Genomic DNA, 24,183 nt, shown 5'->3' with positions numbered 1-24,183 from the left:
TTGAGGAAGCTAACATGTAACTGATATAGTAAGAATCCCAATGCAGACAAATGGATCACAAAACCAATGATATATCTGACATATATCAATGATATTTTCATCCTTTGGACAGATGACCTAAACTCCCTCATAGATTTCCACCATAACTTCAGCAACGCCATCCAGCCATCAAACTTTGTCTGGGGCACTCCTACACCAGCATCAATTTCCTTGACACCATGATCAGCTTCAACAATGGAACCCTACAGACTATTATATACAAGAAACTGATGGATCACCACATTTACTTTCATAGATCCAGTAAACACCCTAAACACAACAAAAAATCTGTTATCTATAGCTGGGCCCTCAGATACCATAGAGTATGCTCTGAGGAGAAAGTCCGGATATACACCTTAACACACTCAAAACCACCTTCATCAAACAAGGACACTCTACCAAAGAAGCGGATTGCATTATGGAAGGAACTACCAAAATATCCTGAGAGAAGCTACTTCAATACGGGAAAGAAACCCCTCCTCTCTTATTGTCATCTACTACCCGACACTGGAACCCATATGGGTTATCATCAAACAATTATAACCCATTCTCAACAGGGACCATATCCTGAAAAAAATCTTTTCTGAACCCCCTCTTCTGGCTTTCTAACAACCCCCTGACATCATCAGAAACAAGCAACTTATAGACCAGGACCCACCAACTCAAAATTTAGAATATGTGTTAACTTCTTATGCTAGATAATCTGTTCCACCCTGCATTTAGCTGTGACACACAGTGTACTTTTCCAGTGCATGTCTAGACTGCAAAATTATGTTGACCTAAGGCATATGGCTGCCACATATTTAAATCATTTGTGTGTGTCCACACTATACTCCTTGTGTTGGTGGTGCATGGCTTCACCAGAAGTGGTTGTACTCTCTATACTGAAAGTGTGGGACAACTTCTGAAAGCCAGAAACAGTTGACATAAGCAATGTCCACACTGACACTGCATTGACAGTGACTTTATGCCTCTCATAGAGGTGGAATTATTAAGTCAGCGTAGCGGGGCAATTATATTGATTTAAAGGGCCCAAGGATTTAAAGGCCCCACCCCCTCCGATTGAGGCCTCACCCCCCCAGCTCAGGACTCTGGCATACAAGTAAGTCCTTTAAGTTACTTTTACCCCTGGTGATAGTTCTTATGCATTATTATTATTATTATTTAATATCAGGGTTGGAAGGGACCTCAGGAGGTCATCTAGTCCAATCCTGCTCAAAGCAGGACTAATCCCCAGACAAATTTTTGCCCCAGATCCCTAAATGGCCCCCTCAAGCATTGAACTCACAACCCTCAATTTAGCAGGCCAATGCTCAAACTACTGAACAATCCCTCCTCCCCGTGTGGGGGATGGTTGAGGAAGGTAGCTTCAGCTGGGATGGGTGGAGTTTTTCTAAGGCCAGGTCTACACAAGAATCTTTTGCCAGTTTAGTAATGCTATTTAGGAGAGTGATTTTTTGCAACATTTCTATATCAGCAAAAGCCATAGTGTAGATACAGATATAAAAAGCGTTTTTGCCAGTATAGCTTATTTCACTTGGAGACTAATATGACGTATAAGGACTCTCTTGCTGGTATAAACTGCATCTACACTAGAAAACATTTGCTGGTCTAAAGCTCGTTCTGACTTCCTCACTTCTCTTGGTTATTGTTCTTGTTGTCTTGTCCTGTGATTATCATGGCAGTCCATGAAGTTTGAGAATGAATTTGGGAACTCATATCAGGGTCCTTTGTAAGGGCTTCATCCAAGGTGCCGCATCTAAAAAGCTTCACTTTCCTTACAATATTACATTCAAAAATTTGGGCAAGTGTTAAAGCATCTTGCAGAGTGGATATATCTTGGCCCCATCTCTGTGGATTTTCATTCCAGCACTGTGCCCTGTCTGCAATCTCAAGAAGGTGGATGTTATTTTCCAAGATGCTTTGATATCAATCAGAGGATCTTTCATCTTTTGACCATTTATTTCAGCTAATATTTCCCTTGATAGGGCATCAATATCCTCAACCATTGTCATTCCAGCCTAAGTTTCTGATCTTCCTCTTTTGGCCAGGTCATCAGCTATATCACTTTTATATAGGCTAATATCATGGAATCCATTGAAAAAATCAATTTTTATCTTGCTTTCCCATCCTTCAAGACTCCTTATGAATTGAATTGTTGCCAAGCACTGTCACAGGTAGTTTCATAGATGTAACCAGGCATTCACTTTTGGCTCTGTATTCTTTGTTTTTTCTTAACAAGTTCATAAAGCTGATTGAGGTACAATTAGTCAAAGAAAAGCACAGTTGGTAAATACAGAAGTAGCATATATCATAAGCAAATATAGAGTCAAAGAATGGCTGCTGCTGCATGTGTGCACTTGGCTGGGCAGAGGGCATCTGTATCCTTTTCCTTTTCCACATGAGCAACCGTAATGCATCTGCTTGCACTCTCCAAGCTTCAAGGGGTTGGCCACCACTGATGGCAGGGCTGCAGAAGCCAGAGGCTGTGACTTAGTGCCATCGATTCACTTCCAGAGTGGAATAATTATTCTAGAATAAAGTCACGTTTACTCCAAGATAGAGTGTCCATGTGGGGAGCTATTCCAAAATAGCTGCTTTTATGTCGGGCATTTACCCGTGTAGACAAGTCCACAGTGTGCTGCTCATGTCACTCGGGTGCTTCACATGCTTGTTCTGAAAATTCAGGCTATAAGAGCCAGAATTGAGCCCACAGATCCCATTTTGCCCTGAAATCCTCACCCACATCTCCCATTGACGTCAATACACAAAAACATATCTAAGATCTGAATAGAGCCACAGTCTAGCAAACAAAAATGTAGAAATATGCTGCCACATGGATCAGTGAACATCTGCTATTGCTTTGTCTGCATGTGGGTTTTCCCTGTATACAAATCCTGCAGTTAATTAAACAAACACATGAAATCACTTATTAACTATCAACACAATACTTAGCATTCCTAAGAGATAATGATCTAAATCTGCTTTATGGAAGATTTTTTCTTAGGAAATGAGTCAAACTTTGTGAAAGGCAGTAGTGTCTCATCACTGGTTTTCAAAAGAAAAATGGTCTTGGAGGTGAATAGATTTCAATGTTGTCTGCAAAGAGAAGCTTGACTGGTCAAATCTATTTTTAGAGAGATAATGAAGAATGTGGGTTCTTTTGAAACACATACTGCAGATGCCTGCAATGTAAGCTTCCATCGTGTAATAATATAAAAGCACCAGCACATGCAGGCCTTGCACCGGTTTCATAAAAATAAGCATATACCAAGTACTCATTCACTCCTATGCAGAGGGACCACATACATATATGCACCACAGAAACCCTATTGTGAGACCTTAAGTGGCCCTGAAGTAGTGCATATGCAAGTTTTCTCTGCAGGGGTTTATTTTCACCCCTACTGAACAATTCCAAAACCAGGGGGAAATATGCTCAACAGATATTTACACCTGAGATGTATTTTAATATATTTATTAATAAACTGACAAAATATATACACCAGATTGATTAAATATTTTAATTCACTTCTGGGGAAAGGAGGCTGTTTAATATGAATTGAGGGGCCAATCCGAGGATCCTTCTTACTAGGTAAAACTATCATTGATTTCAATAGCTTTATTTTTTAAAATGTGAGGAAGGACTGACAAAGTGTCTAAAAATGCCTCTCTAGAGAGTGCAACATTTCTGCTCTGGGCCAGTGACCCTGCAGGGAAACCAGGAGTGGTGGGTGAGATGGTAACTGCCTGCCATGCGAAGGCTGTCAGTAAACAGAAACTTTGAAAATCATTCTGAAGGACAGAAAAATGGGATGGAGCTTGATCTCAGGAGAACAAAGTCTCCTTTATTGTTCTTAATTATTATTATGGCATCACTAGGCCTTTGCTGAGGTTTGGGCCTCATTGTGCTAGATTCTGGGCACACACTGCAAAAAACAATCCTTGCCTCAATGAGTTTACAGTCTGAACAGAAAAGACAAACAGTCCCTGCTTCTCCAATGGCTCTGAATAAGCCAGCAGAACTGGCTGGCTTTATCTCCCCTCTCCTCCCACTGGCAGTGCCCATCCCCAACTACAAATTCTCTCGGAAGGCCCTTAGGTTGGACCTTTAGAGGGGATGTGGAGGGAAAAAACCCTTTTTATTTCCATAGGCAGAGTCTCAGCAGAAGACCAGGCCCTGCCTGGCTGTTTGTGGACATTGTTCTGACCATCCTCCTCATGAGAACAGAGGAGAGCCTTTCCAAGGCCTGCATCATCTGGAAAGTGGGATTTATTAATCAGGAATTCAGAACTAACTCCAACTTAAATCAAACTATGGCTGTAAACTAGAGTTTCTTATTTTCTAGATAGTGGGTTTTAAGATGAGACCCACCATTAATTAATCAAATGCAAGGAATTAGGCTCAGTACTGGGAGAAATTCTTTGGTCTGTGATATAGAGGAAGTCAAACTGAATGGCCTAATGGTCTCTCCTGGCTATAAAATCCATGGAAAAAAATTAATAAAATACGTGGCTGAGCTTATGTAGTTCCATAAGGTATTTAGATGCCACCATGATGAATATGGTATTGGCAGATTCATTTCCTTCTAGGGCTCTATCTCAGTATGACATTCTGAGTGAATGGGATTGAAAAGGAAATGAGTGAGATTTTAAATGTCGCACTGAAAAATAGGAACATTTTCTTCTTTTCTGGAAGGAGACACTAAATGAGGGAATTACTTTCCCCGAGGGCCAAGTCTTTTGACCCATGTAAGTAGCCCATGAATACAGTGAAATTGGTGCAGCTCTGCTGAGTGGGGAAGGGCAGGACACTAGTGCAAACTGTGCACTGTACAGCTATCACAGACCAGTGGAGGGGAACTTGTGGGAGGCAGCATGGTCAGGGGATCTAGATGCAGTTTCACTAGCTAAATCCCTCTCCTCAACTGCTGGTGCAGACTCGCTAGAGGAAGAATGGTTTTGTGATCAAGGCAGTGGACTAGGACACAGAAGATCTGGGTTCAATTTCTGGTTCTGTCAAGAATTCCTGTGTGACATTGGTGAGAAACTATCCATTTGTGTCTCCATTCCCCATCTGTTAAACAGTCAGATTGCTGCCTCTCTCTCATCCCCTTTGTGTCGGGTCTATTTAGATTGTAGATCTTTGCGGCAGGGACTGCTGTGCCTAGTACATGGGGCTGTGATTGCACTAGGTGCTGCTGGAACACAAATAATAATAATAATTCAGGATGAGAGATTTATCTCCTCTCTGACTCATGCCAAGAACCCCCTGTTCAAAGACTATTTCCTTGGGTTCTGGCCAGGTGCAGGATTTGGACCTGAGTGCACTGAAATATGATAAGTACATTCTTCAAACTGTATGGTTGTCTGTTGTAGCCGACGATGGCTTTGCAGCAACACAGGTTGATACATGAATGCCTGTGCATGAAGTTAAATTAGAATACCCAGAGGCAATCTCACTCTCTCAGTTGCCGAAGTCAAAAACCAGTGGCATCAAAGGTTGCATTGACTGGAAACATCATTAAGTGCAATGGACAGCCATTGACATCTTTGTGCCTTGCCAAACCTTGTGTATGCCACCTAGCATGGCTGCAGTGCTTTTCCATCTGTTGGACTAAAAGGTCTCCTCTGCCTGGTCTGCCAAAGCACACTAAGTTGGCTGGGGATAGACATTTTCCCTCACTATGGGTGTTTCCCAATGGCTACCCTCAACGTGGGTTAGCCCCCCAATAAACATGTTGTCCTGGAGCGTGGCCACTGCCACATACTAGCAGCTAATTGGAGCCACAGGTGAGAGCTGGGTGTGAAGTGAGGACTAATGAAAGAAAACCACTTAAGCGTGTGACTGCTCCAACTTCCAGTGGCACAACCTCTTCTTCTCAACCCCATCACCCCAAGTTCTTCCAACCAGAGTGTGTGAAGAACTGATTTTTCAATTAAAAAATATAAATTAATTTTGGGAAAACCCAACAAAGAATTTGTTTTAGAAATTTTTGGCAAATCAAAACAGATTGTTTCTGATTAAATAAAATGTGTTTTGGTTGCAAGCTTTGCTTACATTAAGTTTTTTTTAACTAGAAGGCTTAAGGAAATTTTGAAATGAAAAGTCATTGCAAATTGAAACATCAAAACATTTTATTCTTTAAGAATTTTTGTTTTTTGTGACAAATAATGTGGCAAAATCACACAAATGTGTTAAATGTTGCAGTGCTGACAAATGTGCATCTTTTATTGAAAGAAATTTCAACTGAAAAATTTCACTCATCTCCACGTCTAATAAAGGCTTCATATATTAATTTGTTGCGATGATTAAGAAAACTGCATGAACTTTTAATCTTGGAATCTTTTAGTCTGTTTTGTCAAGAAACATGGGGTCAGAAAGGCTGTTCTCTTTCCTGGAATATACTTCTGTATTTCCGCCTCAGTTGATGACTAAAGGTTTTGGAGCCACCCCTAGCTGAGCTCATTCAGTAGCTGAGATTGTGTCTCTCGCTCAGATAGACGCAGAAGGAGTTATGCAGGTTTGTGCTATTTTGGATGTTGTATTATTTACTTTGAAGTTAATTGTTTTAAAATTCAACACTAGAGATTTATCTCAACACTCCCTTTATCTGCCCCTTCCAGAGAGCTCTATATATCTTCAGCATGGCACAGAAGAATACACAGAAAGTCTTCCAAATGCACAAACTGAGCGTATGTTACTTTCCCTTTTCCACTTACTTCTTTCTCTCCCTCCCTAAGGTGAAACTCCAGCAGCCAGACCTGCTCTCCTGGTTTCAGGTATAATCAGAAATAAACTGAAAGCAATTATGGGTAATGTAGTTTCTGCTGTCCCCATAATCTGTTTAAACAGGTGATGCTAAGCAGCAGAAGGACTGCAAGTCCCAGAAGGCGTTGCTCACAAGCCCTGAGAGACACAAGGTGTGTGCAGTTCAGCTAACCTAACCCTGTTGTAGTGACATTCTTCAAAGCCAGCACGGAAATGGGCGCGCTTTATTCATTGCAAACCTCCCTAACAATGTCATAATTTGGACCTGAACGAAAGCAGTTGCTGCTTGTTTCCATAACAGTAAGTGTTTTGCTTTTTCTAAAAAAAAATTAATGTTATTGTTATTTCTATTTAAATGCGGTGAGGTGCTTGGATACTAGGGTGGGAAGAGACTGAGAACCTAGAAAGACACATGAAAATATTGGGGGAAGATGATGCAATTTCATAAACCATTGTGTTATAGGAGACTGTTCTGCCTTCATGAATCCAATGGAGTAAAGTCATTACTCATTTGTTAGCCTTTTAATGGTCATAGCCAAAGTCCACTGGAGTCAATGGAAAGACTCCTGTTGGCTTCAATAGGCTTTGGATTAGAAGTGGTTTTCCAACTTTTTGTATTGGTGACCACTTTCACACAGCAAGCCTCTAAGTGTTAACTCCCACATAAATTAAAAATGGGGTAGTGGTGAGGATTTAATTTAAGCGGGGGCTCAGGACTGTCAGCCCCACAGAACTGACAGTTTGCAACCCCCCACGTAACCACCTCCCCCCCGTTTGAGAACCCTTAGTTACAAATCTGAGTCAAAGAATCATCCCAGAATCACACTGATTAGAAACAAAACAAAATCTCAGAGGCTAAAAGGACGGCAGTAAAGAAAATGTATAGATATGAACATTAAGGAAAGGAAAAAAGCTAAAATATCCTAAATATCCTCAAGAGTAAAGAAGGAAAACACTGACAGAAAATGAAAGGATATTTGCATAACTAAAACATTATGAGTAGAGCTGGCCAAAGTTTCTGATTTCAATGAAAAACTGGGTGGGGGGGATAAATCAATTTTTCCATAAAACATTTTGACCAACTATAGAATCTGTCAAAAATTAATAACAAAATTTGAAACTTTGAATTTTGGTGAAAATACTAAATAATATGAACAATTTTATTTTTTTTGTTTTGACCAGCTTTCATTATGAAATATTGAACAGCAATATACACTTTGCCTCTCAAATATTTCTAGAACTAAATACCCTATCTTTAGTGGATTTTAGGAAGATAGTCTGATATCTAATATCTAGTCCTTCACAACAGCCAGTGACAGATACTCCTGTGGAAGGTGTAAAACTTCCATGTTCTACCGAATTGTACAGCACTGCACCATGGGGGAAGCATTGGGGGGAGTTTATGGGGATGCTAAGAGCTGGTAATCATTTTGCTTTAGGGCATAACATACTATTTCCCTGAGCAACATTAAAAAATGGACTGGCACTGGCATTGTGGGTATTTACCACAGTGATATCCTGTGGCACTGTGTTAACGAGGCTAATTATATATTGGATTCAAAGTCCTATTATCTATTTAAATAAGTTGTCTTTTAAAGTTTAATGTTCTATTGTCCTTTATTAATGGAATGGTAAATCGGAGCATTTGACTGACTTTTTACTCTGCCATTCACATGTCTGTATAATTCTCTGTCCTATCTCCTCTCCTTTTTCCACACCAAATAGTAGTTCAAATTCCCAGAAGGAGTACATTGGCTCCTCCTGGTATAAATTCTTGCATTGATCTCTGTGGTCAAACCTCCACCCTTGAACTTCAAGGGTCCACAGGGTGGGGAAATATAAGGAGCTCACCCAGTAACAAAAAATGGATGTCACTGACTGAAAAGACGCTTGATCAGCCCTGAGCAGTCAGCCAGTCCACCTAGTCAGCAGCTCTGCAGAGAATTTTCCATCAGCAGAGTTCTTGTGGAGCATGAGTAGGAATTCAAGCTATTTCCTATAATGGATAACACAGAGGGAGGAGGGAAAAAGACAACTTCCACCCCCCACACACTCCCAGAGTGGATCTCCCTTGAGATGCATGGAGCTCTTACTGTCATGATTAAGGCTACAAGTATGTCACAGAGGTCATGGATCCCCCACAGCTCCCAGCCCTGCAGAGCATGGGGGATACACTCTCCCAGCCTGACAGCTCCCACTCTGCAGGGCTGAGGGGATCCTCCAGAGCTCTCTAGCCCGACCCCATAGTTCCCAGCTCCAGCGGGGGACCCCTGAGCTCCTAGCCCTGCAGAGCAGCTAGAGATCCACCCCAAGCTCCTAGCCCTGCGGTCAGGTGTCCCTTCCAGCCACTGGGTAGGAGCGGGGGGCTGCAGCTCTCTGCCCTTGCATGCTGTGGGGCAGGGTGCTGGACCCTCTTTCCTCCCCATTTTGTTTTTAGTAAAAGTCAGGACAGGTCACGGCTTCTGTTAATTTCTGTTTATTGCTCGTGATCTGTCCACAACTTTGTCTGTCCAAAACATTATGACAAAATTGTAGCCTTAGTCATGAGGATCTGTGCACGTCTCTTTAAAATATCTCCTGATATGGAAACCCCCTTCCCTTCGCTCTCATCCTTTTCCTTATATGCCTCTGTATGTTTTCTACTTTAGCTGTGCATTTTCTGAAGTGTCCTTCCCAGAAACTGAACTCTATAGTGAAATAGGGCTATACATCAATTTATCTACAGTAATGGCTCTAATATATTTTCCTTATTATTTTTTGTCCACTTTCTAATACAGCCTAACATCTTATTCACTTGCACATTGAGCAAATACCTTCATTAAATTGCTCATAATGATGTTTTGACATTTCCTGAGACATTACAGTTCATTCAGAATCCATTGGTGTGTATCAGTAATTTAATTTGTCGCTTTCAAAAGTGCCTTTTCAAGCACTTATCTGCTGTGAATTTAATCTTCTGTGTTGCCCAGTTACCTAGTTGTGTTAGGCCCTTCTGAATTACTCACCTCTTTTTGAGCTTTAATTAACCTAAATAATTTGAGTCATCATTAAATATGGCCATCTCACTTTTCTCCTCCTCTTCCAGAGTTTAAAAGTATATGCACATTATGAATAGATATAGATACATCGAGTAACAAGCCCAGGTGCTGGGGCACTCTACTGTAAATAGAATTTCTTAAGATAAAACAAGGCCCAGAATCATTAAATGTCAGGAGTTTCCCCAAAATATCACTCCACTATAGGATCCTCTTAAAACACAAGGGGCTGAATTCTCAGGTGAGCTGGAACAGGTCCCACCTCTCACATCCAGGATTTTAGGAGGAACTGAGGTCTGGATCAGCCCCTGGCACAAGTGGGAACAGACTTGGGGCTGCTCCAAGCTGCACCAGCATGTAATGGCTCCAAAGGACCTGTTTTGCTGGCAGAGACTGCCTGAACATAGCATGTTCAGCCTCAGCCCCTCCTACCCTGTATATTGGGATGGAGGACATAGTTGACTATGCTGGCTCTATGCTAGCCTAAGGGTATGTCTACATTGCAATTAGACACCCGCAGTGGGCCCATGCCAGCTGGCTCAGGTGTAGGCATTCAGGCTCAGGCTGCAGCCTGATCTCTAGGACCCTCCCACCTCACAGGCTCCCAGGGTTAATTGCAGTGTAGACATACCCTAAGATTCCCCAGTAATAGGCCTGAGACATTTTCAGCTTTAACTCCAGTGGCATAAATGAGGCCCAGAACAGGCCGGCTTCCTGATTCCAAAACCTACCACCCTCTAGCTTCCAGATAGCTCCAATCCGACTGCCAACCCCCTAGTTTCTGCCTAGCTCCTCTCTAGCCCCAATCAAACCCCTTCCTGCTCCTCCTGATCCCCAGGTCATGCCTAGCTACCTCATAGTCCTAATCCAGCTCTCCCATTCACCTGCTCCCACATAGCTTCCCACCAGCTCCCCCTGCGCCTCCCTTAGCCCTCTTTAGTTCTGCTCTAGCTGCCCCAGCTCTCCCTCAGCCCCCCTCTAGTCCCCTTCTGTCCAACCTTCATCTCCCCCAAGCCCAGTTTAATCACCTCCCCAGGCTCTTTTAACTCCCCTCCTGCTCCCTTATTACCCTGATCCACTCCACTCAGCCTTGTTTCAGGCCCCTGCAGGCCCTCCCTCAGTTCCCTGTCGATCCCCTTCAGCTCTGCTTTCGTCCCTATTCCTGCAGCTCTGGACCAAACCTCCACCAAGCTCCACTCCAGCTCCCTTCCCTGACTTTGAACAGCTCTGATCCAGATCCCCAGCTCTGCCCAGTTCTGTTCCAATCCCCTAATCACCCAGCCCTGATTTAGCCCCTTCAAATTGCCCCTCTGCCAACCCCCCGCCCATGCAAAGCAGCTGATACTTTTACCTTGTGCTGCATCTCTATGGATGCCCCTGTGTCCAGGTTGTCTCCCACTCCTGCTCATCCCCCATTGCTGTGATCCCCCAGATGCATTCTCTGTGCATCCTTGCCAGCAGCTCACGTCCAGGGCCAATGGTGGCCCTGGGTGGAGGTGCGCCCCATTCTCAGCCTCCCCCTTCACTGATTGTTCCCTACTCTCTGGTGATCTAAGAGGTGCTGAAAGCCTGAGTTTTTGCCTATCTATAATTGAGAATTCCTCTTGCCTTTGTAATATCCATTTTACAGTGATCTGCCACTTCACTTGTGTTCTTCAGTTTTATTTTATAGTTTTAAAAATATTGAACCTTTTTTTAGTTCTTATGTATCCCTCGCTACTGAGGTATCCAAACATCTAATAAGCTTTAATGTACTTATCCTCACAACATCACTGTGAGGGAGGGAAATGCTATCATCCCCATTTTATCCTGAGAGCAGGGGTAAAATGGAGATGGACTCAGGAGATTTCGGGTCAATCCCTGGCTCTGACACAAACTTCCTGGGTGACTCTGGGCAAGGTATTTAATCTCTGCATGCCTCAGTCCCAGGGAGTACATGGGCATATAACACTTCCCTGCCTCCAAAGGAAGACGAGGGTGAATTCATTAATGTTTGTGAGAGGCTCAGGCACTTCAGTGATAGGAGTCTAATAAATACTTACAAAGATACATTATCTACGCTGCCTTGGTTTGCCTCAGACTCTGAACAGGAAGGGACCATTTTAAGTTAAATTTGTGTATTATCTTTTAGCTCAAACTGTAAACAACAGTGCCTGTCCACTAGGAACTGTATTGAGGCAACCCACTCATTTCATAGACCACAGAACAGCTCTTACAACAGTGTTATCATTTAACACTTGGAAAAGCACTATATACACATGAAAATTATTAGCATTACCATATTATTAATTCAACTTTGGGTCACTATTGATATGGGCTAGAGTCAACCCTCTTTCTACCAGTGAAAAGCTCTATGTCCTCGTGACAGCCCCCTGACTCTCCCAATACCAAACCTTTGGATATTTTTCAAGGGCAATACATTTATATAAGCATTCCAGCATCAGCAGCGCTGAAGCCTGCACAAGATTATATAATTAAGGGGAAACAGTTTCACCTATGGACTAATAATTTAGAAAAAAATTGTCAAGGAGTGCTTTTTTAAAAAAAAAAAAACAACATGATCTCCTCCAACACCAAACATCTGAGCATGACAGAGGAGCAGGGTGGCTGAACTCATCACAATACGTGCATCTATACCCAATGATCCATTAGTCCAAATTTAATAGTATTTCTCTAAAGGCAGTTGTTGGACAAGGCTTGGAGTCTAGAATCCTCTATTTTATTCACAGAAACTGGTACAGTTCAGATAGTGCAAGCTGCCCGACCACATCCAAGGATCAAAGTTCAGTGATCTGAAGGAGAACAGATTTAGTCTCTATGCTCAGTCAATCCTCCTCCTCCCTACTGAGATTATTGAGTCTGGATTGGTGACCTGTTAGAAATGAGTTAGCGGTCTCAGACAGCCATCATTGAAACTGAAGTCAAGCAGCCAGACAGATGTGAAAACCTCATTTCCAATTTTCCAGTCCACTCACACAGTTACTCTAATAGAAGAGCTTTACAGCCACATAATAGGAAACAAGTTCAGATTTTAATCTATTTAAAAAAATACCACCTAGCCTCCTACAGTCAGAGGTGAAAGTAAGCTGGTACGGGCCGGTACGGAGGACTGGTAAGAAAAGGAGACTGACTGAGGGAGGGAGAGAGAAGCTTGCTCCCTGCATAAGAATAGTTTAAACTCAGCTGTACCCTGATGGTTCAGCCCCCAGGGCTAGGTTTCTGGCATCCTTGTTAATTTCACTCACAGTAGCTGTGGGGAGGGGGTCGAGGGGAAGGTGTGTTTGACCATGGCAGGGGCAGTCCTTTTCTGCCCCCGGGATGAGGGGATATCTCCAATACTAACATACACAACAAATACAAGCATTTGGCTGCACAGCTTAAATCCAGAGCTAATAAAAGCAGGTGCAAGGGGAAAACTCACTGTCACATTGGTTTCTTGGCTCCTCCCTCCTCCTCCTCCAGCCAGGCTGCAGACAAGGCTCTGCATTTCTCCTCCCCCCGCTCCCAGCAGGGGTTCTCCTCTAGGCTATAGCTTGCAATAGGGACACTGGCTGAGATGCCTGCTGCTGCTGCCTGCAAAAGAACAGTTTAAGCTCAGCTGTTCCCTGTGCAGTTCAGTGCCCAGAGTTAGGAGCCGTTTCTGGCATCCTTGTTAATTTCACTCCCAGTTGTTGGGTGTGTGTGACCATGGCAGGGGAAGTTCTTTTCTGCCCCTGGGATGAGGGGATCTCCTAAACACAATCCAATTCAGGAACCATTTCCAAATTCAAATCTATCCCATTGCCTCCCCAGCAGAGGATCATGGTTGTGATGTCCAAACTGCTTGCAGATCCTCTTTGAAATGTTACTGTTTAAAAAAAAAAACAAACACAAAAAACATGGAGAACATGGTAGAAAGATGTGTCATGATGATTAGGGTTTATTTTGGGCAAAGCAATTTTGCTAAAGCAACTAAAGATTCACAGGGAAAGCAAATAGCCCCCATAGACAAAACCACAAAGGGATTGGAGGGGAAAACTGAATATTCAGGGAAATTATTGTGCCTCCTTTGAAAGACATAGTAGTTTTCATTCCAATCCACCCTCTTTATATATTGATTTAAACACCTGAAATGTCCTTAGGACATCGGGTGCAATCTCAGATCTCTTTTTGTTTTGTCCTGCCTGCAGAGTACAGAGGCTGAAATTGACAAAACTTTCTCTAAATATCTTGTATATTTCATGAAGGCTATTCCAGTTGTCCTTCATTCACCCCTGACTTCCCCCCGCCCCCGCCCCGCTCTCCCTCCCTGGCTGGCTGGCTGTGGTTTTTGCCTTGGTTACTTACTCTTTGGCAGACCTTGCCCAGTGGCACCTGCTGGCTCTCTGCAGGCAGCAGCCCACAGGGGCCGGTTGCTGTGGTCACTGCTGGTCGGTGACAGGCTGCAGCTGCATTGTTTGTGACACATTCATACACATACACATACATACAGTCAGAGGTGAAAGTAAGCTGGTCGGTCCGGCGTACCGGCAAGAGCCAGTACGCCGTGCTGGACCGCATTGACTTCCATGGCGGGGATTGAAAGGGCTCTGGGCTGCCTGCAGCTGTGAGCAGCCCTAAGCCCTTTAAATCCTGGCCACGGCTGAGATTTAAAGGGCTCAGAGCCCCAGAGCCCTTTGAATTCCTGCTGCAGCTGGGATTTAAAGGGCTCAGAGCTCCCCGCAGCTGCGGGCAGCTCAGAGCTCTTTGAATCCCAGCCACGGCTCTGGCAGCTGGGCTGGGGCCAGGATTTAAAGGGCTCCTGGCTTCCCTCAGCGGCAGGAGCTCTGGGCCCTTTAAATCCCTGCCCCAGCCCACAAACCTCGGGGTTCCCCCTGGCGGCCAGAACCCCAGGCCCTTTAATTTGCCTCTGAGCCCCGGGGGGCTCCCAGCCACCTCTGCAGCTGGGCGACCCTGGTTGATTTAAAGGCCCTGGGTCTCCCGGCCACAGCTGGTACCCCAAGGCCTTTAAATCACGCCTCTTCTGGATGAGGCCACACCACTCAGGACTCTGGCAATGGGACAATTATGCTTTCGTTGAGGGTGTTTCCAGTTTCTTTTGGGCAGTTGAGGGTTGCCCGCACCTTTAAATGAGCTCTGGTATGGCTGCTGGCTAAATTCAGGCAAAGAGCCTAGCTAACCTGGAAGGGGATAAGGCATTTCCTCTGTAAATCTATTCCCTGGAGTTCCCCTATGTAGTGACTACCATTTCCAGTGAAGCCACAGCCCTGTGGGTACTAGGGAATGCTAAACTCAGTATTCAATTTGCATGCCAATGGGAGGCACTCTTTTCTTAAAGCGTAAACTTTTGAATCATATTTAGATTCCACTGGCCACACCTTAAAAATCAATCCTTTATTTCAAAGGGAGTTTTGAGACCCACAGAATGATAACCAATTTATGGCTGAACCAACCTCTCTGATAGGGAAGTTCCATATCCAGTATCAAATACACTTTTACAAGCCACAAGGAATTCTCTTTAGTACAAGTTTCTTTTCTGTATGCTGCATTTTGCCTGACGCAAACAAGCAACCAGCAGGTTTAAGCTGAATTCTTTATTCAAGCAAATGCATAAATGCACAGCTCCACCATCTTGATTGATTTGTCACTCCAATTCCCTTCCCCAAGCTCCAGCTAATGTTTTCAAGCACATACTGTATCTATTGAGTCCTGCTCTATTCATGTAGCACTGGCTATCTTCTTACAGAGTGCCAAACACTGCAGAATTTAGATGCCATACAATAGATATGTATGATACAAAGCAACATGATTGTAGGTTTGCTTTTAAAAACTGTCCATCTTATTGTATTTTTAATCAGTAATACTCAAAGTGCTTTACAAATTGGATTTTGTTTGCTAACTTGCACTGAAAATATTTTGAATTTCTAAAAGATTGATTAGCAGTATTATGAGTGATAGTACAAATACTCTGGATAATATTCTCCATGGGATGTAATACGTAACAGCTCACCTAGACATGAATCGTATGAGAATTTGGAAGGCACTTCCAGGTTTTAAAAAAATGAAGTCATTTTAAAAAATAAGTTTCCCAGTGATAACCGCATGGGAAGTAGCATTTTCGTTGATCCATTAGTCAAGTGCACGTGTGTTTGCTTCTATTCATTTTTTGGCAAAGCCTGTGCTAAGGCAGGGGGAGTTTTTGATGTAGCAAAAGGCTGGTTCTATTACAAAACAATATTGTTTTGAGTTTCCAGCTGATGCAATAGACTTAAGTTTAGTTTAGCCTGCAAGTAATTGCCTGCTTTGGTAGACGTAGCATTGCCTGCAAGTAATTGCCTGCACAATACTAAACGTAGCATTGTGCCCATGGCAGTGAAGGTGGCAGCTTAAGCTAGCCATCTGAATGTGTACCCTGGGTGTGAGGCAGGACTGTAGTGGGACAGCTAGTCCAAGACACCTCCCACACCAGTAGGCACAGTGCTATTATTAGCAGGCTAGCTCAAGTAAAGTTGGGGCATGTACATCTCCCAGAGCTGGGAATTACATCTGTTAGTTGCCATGTAGGTACACCCTAAGACACAGTCCTGGCCCCAGTGAGTCTGCAATCTGCATGGATGAAAAGGAATTTTCTTCCACAGCACATTGGTAGGACTTGGGGGTGACGGGTTAGGAGAAGGTGCTAAATAGTGTTACGCCTTTCTCTCTAGGCAGGCAAATCTGTCAAGATCAGCTGAGTGTACCCCACACAATTAACTATTAGTAGCTCAGAACTATGTAGATGTACCATTTGTATATGTTTGTACAGGACTCAATGAGGCCCTGATCCTGGTAGGAATGTTGTTCTTGGGGTTAAAGTACTGGACTTGGACTCAAGAGAGCTGTGCTCCATTATTAGCTCAGCCACAGATTTCTTGAGTGGTCTTGAACATGTCATTTGGGGTCAGATTTTTATGGTGCTCAGCATCCACTTCTCTTCTTCTCAGTTTAGGGACTGTAGCAAAATGACTACCCAACACACCCCCTACTGGCTCGATGGGGCACTGCAGCAAGTTTTGCCCCTGTTCCCCCTACTGTCATTCAGCCCACTCCAGGTATAGGAGTGTTCTGCCTGCCAGATAGACCACATTATAAAGTCCTGCCCCTTTCAGAGCCATGGAGTCCGTTATCAAAGTCCAACAGAAATACTCAAAACAACTGAATCTTCAGCCTAGCTGGGCTAAGCCTCTTCCTCACAAGCATGCCTTGACTGCTAGAATTTTCTCCATGCCTAGTCCCAGGTGCCTAAGCCTCAAACAACCCGACTGTCCAGGGCCTGGCACACTTCTCTGCTCACTCAGGGCTTCAGCCACACTGCTACTCCCCAGGCTTCCTGCCTCCAGTCAGGCTCCCAGCTCATCCTGGAAGTAACCTACCTGCTTTTTTCTCCTTGCTTCATCTCAGCCTGCTTCCAAAGACAGACCATGTCCCACCTCTTCTCTTCTCTCCCACTGAGCTCACCCAGCTCTTTATGAGACAAGCCCCTTCTTTTCCCCAGCTGCATCTAATAATTAAGTTCAGCCAGCTGATCTCCAGCCAGTCAGGATTAGCTTTGGGAATGTATGGAGGTGGGCAGTAGTTTATCTATCACAGGCTGACCCTTTAAGGGCCAGCCAGCCTGTGACAGGTGCCTAAATGAGAACAGAGCCCTTTTGAAATGAGGCTATTAATCTGTGCCTCAGTTTCTCATCTGTAAAATAGGGATAATAATCCCTTTCTCCCACTCTTTATCTATTTAGATTGTTAGCTCTTTGGGTCATGGGCTGTCTCTCATTGTGTTTTTGTACAGCACTAAACACTGTGGGGTTCCTCTTTCATTTGAGACACTTGCAATACAAATACATAACAAAATATCCTGATTGGGTTTTGTGGACAATACCTCAATACAAATAAAAAATAAAATCGCTTAAAGTCTACAGATGAAGAATGGATGTCTTTCTACATGGTATGCTTTCGTTCAACTTTGATTGAGGAATTAGTGGGTGAAATTCTAGGGCCTGAGTTCTACTAGAGGAAAGATGAAGATTATTAGGTTTTTGTTTAGATTTAAAAATCTATCAATAAAATCATAGTGTTGAATTCAGTCCTGCTGATGGAACAGGAGTTAATACGGTTGAGTATTTAATCCCATTATTATATAGGCAATTGTCCTTTGATTTTTCTCTCAGATCTCAGTAATGTGAATTTTGATGCATTAGTATGAATTAAGAAATTAGTAGAAGGAATATTACACCAGATGATATCGGAGACACACCTGAATTGGAACCCTGGGTCTGAAACCCCTGGAGCTTTGGGGAAGGGATCTCAATCCAAGCTTTGAAGGCCTTTAAACAAATTTGAATCCAGACTGATGCTGGTATTTTGTTGGTTGGATAAGAAAACAAAGAAAATGTCACTTTATCCAAGTTTCTGCTTTAGGGCCCAATGAGTCTCTCCATTTTCAAGAGTGGAAGGGACAAAATTGGGTGCATCAGAGGGAGCAGGGTGAAAGTGGGAGGAGGAAATGCCAAACTTCATATCATGCTTGACATTTTCGCTCAGCCCATAGGAACACCTTTGCAAATCCCCATCTATGGAGTTAAGGATTTGTGGTTAAGAGGGGGTGAACCAAGGGTTGGAGAGGTCTGGACTGCAGGAATATTTTTCTCTACAGCATTGTCCCCCATTACAGGCCTGACTCTATTCCCCTCCACATTGTGGTGTCTCCTCTAATGTGTGAACCCTCATCATGAGGGATGGGTCAGAGGCAACAGCTAGTAGGGCCTTCAATGAGCCAGGCAAGTAAGGCAGCTGGGAAGCAGTGCAGAGTGGGGAGGATCCATGCCGAAGGCTCTGAAGTTCCTCAGTTTCTCAAGATTCATGCAGATCTTAGAACATCACTAGGCTTAGAAGACTGAATCTTTTGCCAATTCATTGGGCAAATCATGTCCCTCCCATGATTTGGAGGAAACTGAGTATGTGGATAAATTGGAGAGAGTTCAGGGGTGAGTCATGAGAATGATTGAAGGATTAGAAAATATGCCTGCCAGTGATAGACTTAAATATCTCAATCTATTAGGTTTAACAAAGAGAAGGTTAAGGGCTGACTTTATCACAGTCTGTAAGTATCTAGATGGGGAACAAATATTTAATAACAGCCTCTTCATTCTAGTAGACAAAGGTATAACACAATCCAATGGCTGGAATTTGAATCTAGAAAAATTCAGACTGGAAATGAGTGTAAATTTTTAACAGTTAGCATAATTAACCACTGGAACAATTTATGAAGGGTCGTGGTGGATTCTCCATCGCTGACAATTTTAAAATCAAGATTGGATGTTTTATCTGGAAGATCTGCTCTGGGAATTATTTTGGGGAAGTTCTATGCTATGGCCTGTGTTCTGCAGGAGGTCAGACTAGATGATCACAGCAGTGCCTTCTGGCCAGGGCCGGCTCTAGCCATTTTGCCACCCCAAGCACAGCGGCACGCCCCGGGGGGGCTCTGCCGCTCACCGGTCCCGCGGCTCCGGTGGATCTCCCGCAGATGTGGCTGCGGATGCTCCACCGGAGACGTGGGACAAGCGGACCCTCCACAGGCACACCTGCGGGAGGTCCACCGGAGCCGCTTGCCGCCCTCCTGGCAACCAGCAGAGCGCACCCCGCGGCATGCCGCCCCAAGCACGCGCTTGGCGCGTTGTGGCCTGGAGCCGGCCCTGCTTCTGGCCTCAGAATCCATGAAAACTCTCAATTTTTTCCCCCTGTGGAGGTAATTCAGGCATAGGGTAGAATTTAAGCCTTAGAGATTTTGTACTGATCTCTAAATACCATTGAGATAAAAAAGTAATCTGTCTGCATGGACAGGGTTGATTCAGCATACTGAATACTGAAAGAAACAGAGACAAGTTCTGCTCTCATTTACTTACTGGTGAGTCTCCACTAACGTCAATGGAGTTAATGTGAATTTGCACCACTGTGACAGAACAGAATCTGACCTCGTATCTAATTCTGCATTTTCATGTTTAAACAAATTCTACAGTTAATCTTTTTGGCAAGATACTGTGTGTATAAGTATGAATAATTGCAATGTAAAATAACTTCCCAAAGATATTTCTAGCCTAGATTATCTGAAAGCATTAATAGTTGGCTTGTGTGTTTCCACTAAATAAGGACAAAGATAATTTGACATGGTGTCACGGATGACTTGCTTACTAATGCTCCATATTTCTGAAGCCAGTGGCCTAGTTATAACATGGTGACATAAAATATTAAATCAAGTTATAACTCAGAACATTACATCCTCAACCTTTTATGGGCAGAGCTAAGTTTCTTTCACTGTATTGAAGCATCTATATGGTCTATAGACATGTGATCTTAATAGCTTTAACACTTTAATCTAGGTCAGGCCTGGTCAATACTTGGATGAGAGACCTCCAAAGAAAACCCATGATGCTTCCAGAGTAAGAGTCCTGCCTAGCCTTCAGCTGGAATAATTACATTCCGCTTAAGATTTCATTGTGATTGTATTCTTCTTCACTACTCATCTTAAAGAGTTATGTAATGTTTGTGTGTTCTGTTATATAGTAATGGCTTTTCTATCCTCCATCCACTGGAGGATCTTGTGATTTACAAATATCCATCAGTTTAGCTTCATAGCTCCCCTGCAAGGTAGTAAAGACATGCCCGTTGTAAGTGACTTGTCCATGATAATGAACTGTTACAGGGTGTCTGGCCCTTCCAAAGGGAGATAAGTTACCTCTTCTGTGATGCAGCTGATTTACCTCCCCAGGTGAACTGGAGAGAAAGAAGCAAGTCATGTGATGGGAAGTCATGTGACTAAACCAGGCCTCTGAGGGGATAGAAAAGCAGATGCCAGTAGATAGTCAAAAGGGGTGGAACTGCTGAATGAAGCTGCAGGGAGAGTCTCCTGCAGCGGTCACCAAGAAAGGGAATTGTGATGGGGAAGATGCAGCTGAAAGTTGTTTGTTTTCCGTTTGGGAAGAAGGCAGAGCAGGCCTTGCATCTTCTCCAGCTGCTCAGAGAGCAGGAGGAGACAGTACCTAGGGAAGGAGTGTCTGTGCCCAGTTTATGTCTGTTTATGGAAGACGCTCTCTTTGTTTTGGAACTTTGTTTTAATAAAATCAGATCCCAAGAAGGGCTGTTCTTGGAGTTGTGAAAGCTTTCTGTGTGCTTTTTTTTTAATAAACCAAGAGAGGAAACTGAGGCAGTGTGTTGAAGAACCACCATTGGCCACAAGAGGGTGTGTATATGAGAGGCAGCCAACCCTTTTTACACACACAGTCTGTGGCAAAGTCAGGGATACAACAGAGGACTCCTGACACTAAAGTTGTTCGGAAACATTTTCAGTGGAACAATTTTTGGTTGAAAACTACCGTTTTGTTCTGATGTTGTTTAGATTCATTTGATATCAAAATATTAATTTTATTAATTGTATATGTTATATTTAATATCTATATAATATTTAATATATAGGTTTAAACAAACTGAAATGAAACATTTCAATGGTTCCAAATAAAAAAATGTTCAGAAGGTTTGTTTCTTGGGATATTTCAAAATTTTAGCTTTTCATTCTAACTGGGAGCAATTGCCTCCACCCTCACTTCCCACCAACACCTCAACTGTTGGAATCTCCCACAGAACAGAAATTTGAGTTCCCAACCAGCTCTTCCCAACAAGGTTAATCCCCACCCCAAACCAAAAAACAATTATACTGAGCATAAGTGGCTGCTGCATTTCACCCTAGAGGTGACTGTGTTTCCGTGCTGGGTGTTTTGGGATACTTCGGGATGTGCTACACTGGTACTTCTATGGTGTAACAAATAAACTAGTCCATCCAAGGTGCTGCATCCTCTTCAAAGACCTAATCCTGCAAGGTACTAAGCACCTTCAATGCCTACTTCCTGCAAGAGGCCCTGAACTTCTTGAAGGATAAGGCACCAGCAATTTTGGTTCCTGGTTTTCAGGAGACTGCTCTACCTGTGAAGATGGATATACTGTGCCAATGTCTTGATATAGTGCAGGACTGTCTAGAGTTGATAAAAAGCTGGAGAACAGATACTAAAAATCCAATGACTACGCTTAAGAGTTACTGATCTGCAGCCCTCATCTTCTGCTTGGGAGGCAGTAATTTCAGTCATGATGAAAAATAGTACAGCTTTCTGACAAAGACTGAAGGAAGCAGAAAACCGCTCACATATTTTGAATCAAGAGTTATAAACCACAGCATGCTGAACCTGGCTCCTGAGAATTCACTGCACGGTTATTCACAGAGTCAAAGGCCAGAAGGGATCATCAAGTCTGACCTGTTATTTGAAATGCTGATTCACACAGCAGTTTGGGGGGGAGTTTACTAACGTTTTTGGCCCACCCCAAACTTCTCAAACTCCTGTCCAGTGAAGTCACATCTCTATGCACCATGTCAGTTGTAGGAGTGTGGGGATGGTCAGCCAGATGATTCATTGGGAACTCACTTCATCCCAATTGAACTGACTCATTTTATACACAAAAGGAGGCTATTTTGCTGCCACCACAATATTCCTTCTATTATTATTATTTTTTTAATATGCGGGTGAAATGAATGAGTGCAATCCATCTCACTCAGCCACTTCACTGGTTCTGTCTGCTTCTTCTGTCATAGTATACCTCCCCTCCAGCATGCAATTGCTCTTACTTTCACTGTGTATGAAAAAAGGAAGGAAGAAAGGGGGTTACAAGGACCCTGGAGGCCCGGCTGTTCCTTACTTCTCCAAAGCCGGCTACACATGAATTGGCTGGGGAAAAAGAGAACCAGAACTTCCTGCCAGGTCCGTGACACAGAAAGAAACTGGGAAGGGGGAGGGAGGTGGAGCTTCCTTGTTCAGACAGGGATCTGCTGCTGCACGCAGTGGTTGCCAGCAGGTGTCACAGCTGAACAACTGCTGCTCTGTCAGCTACTTCTGTTCTCCTATAGCCTCCAGAACTCACTAGAGGGGCTCAAGAGAGCCCAGGGAGGAAGATTTGGCAGCAGGGAAGCAGGGGAAGAATGGGGTTAGGACATCAGTATGGACGTGTAGGAGCATGTGGGTGGCCAGGGTTGTTAGGAATAGAGTGATCTCTGCATGGGGTGGGAGTGGGGGTGCTCAGGAAGGACTGGGCCAATCACGGGTAAAATCAGGGGCATAACAATGGCTTGAAGAGGGGGAAGGCATGTCACTCAAACTGTTTTCGGTGCTACAGAGCCAGACCTGCCATGCAGACAGCTTCCCCAAGCACCTCATCATATGAACCACAGGAGGCTTGTCATACCGGCACTGCTAGCTTTGATGTGAAACATCATCCAGAGGAAGGGGTGACACTGGGGCTCAGTGCTAAGTGATTTCACTGGAGTGCACATATAACTCCCCCCGCACACACACACACTTCGTGAGGACATTGGGGTGCAGGAACATGGGGGGAATGAGGGTAGGTAGAGCACAGGGATGTGATGGAAGAGGAAAATTGCGGATGTAGTGCCAAGAGTATCCCTTCATTGCTGCTCCCATTTAATGCTCTCTCATTATAGCCCCTTCATAACTGCTGCATATGATTAGATAAGATGGGACATGAAGAACTGTACAGAATGATGAATGGTATGGAGAAGATAAGTCAGGTCCTGCCAATTCCCTCTCTTCATCATTTTGAACAAGAGGTCAGTCAATGAAACAGGAAGGCAACAACATTAAATATTGTACTATATATTTTTTGAAAACCAAAACAATTCACCCCCCTGGAACTCCTTACTGCTAGATACCATTGAGGCCAAGGTCTTGGTAAGATTCAAAACAGGACTGGAGATTCTCATATGGAGAATGAGAACATCCACAATTAGATTAGGGAGGATGTTTTAAAAATATAATAAGGGCTATGAGCCCTTTGTATCTCAGGATATAAAACTACCACTAAAAGACAGGCTTAAGGAGAAACTTCCCGTTTGGGCAGGTGTGTCCCTAATTGGCATAGCAGGATTTTTTGTCTTTCCGCTGAAATATTCGGTACTAGCTGTGATGAGAGATAGAACACTGTGACTGGGTGGCTCGCTGGTCTGATCTAATGTAATTCCTATTCCTGTGAATGAGCGCTAAAAAGCAGTGTTTTAATGAGAAGCAGAGAGCCAGTTGTCACCTTAATTTAGTAGGAACAGACCAAAGTTGTGAGCGGTGCTTCTGGAAGTAAGTAGTTAAAAGCAGGATTCAGAGATTTCACATGTTTTTCATTAAGAGACAGATTGGCCATTTAACATGAATCCTGTATGACAGAGAGAAGCAGATCATTGCTTGTCTAAAGCTTGTATAATTGCTACATGAAGAAAAC

At 43.5% G+C, this 24,183-nt stretch overlaps 1 protein-coding gene across 3 annotated transcripts in view; it reads left to right on the top strand.

Moving 5' to 3' along the window:
* The first annotated feature begins 6,970 nt into the window (after positions 1-6,970).
* MACC1 (MET transcriptional regulator MACC1) overlaps positions 6,971-24,183 on the top strand; it is a 53,909-nt gene continuing 36,696 nt past the window's right edge. For all 3 annotated transcript variants that reach the window (XM_050938608.1, XM_050938607.1, XM_050938606.1), the window contains exon 1: positions 6,971-7,108. The gene's annotated coding sequence lies outside the window, so the exon portion shown is untranslated. The remainder of the gene's footprint in view (positions 7,109-24,183) is intronic.

This window comes from Gopherus flavomarginatus, chromosome 2, assembly GCF_025201925.1.
Source record: "Gopherus flavomarginatus isolate rGopFla2 chromosome 2, rGopFla2.mat.asm, whole genome shotgun sequence".
Taxonomy (NCBI): domain Eukaryota; kingdom Metazoa; phylum Chordata; order Testudines; family Testudinidae; genus Gopherus; species Gopherus flavomarginatus.
This window is presented reverse-complemented; position numbering and strand designations above follow the sequence as displayed.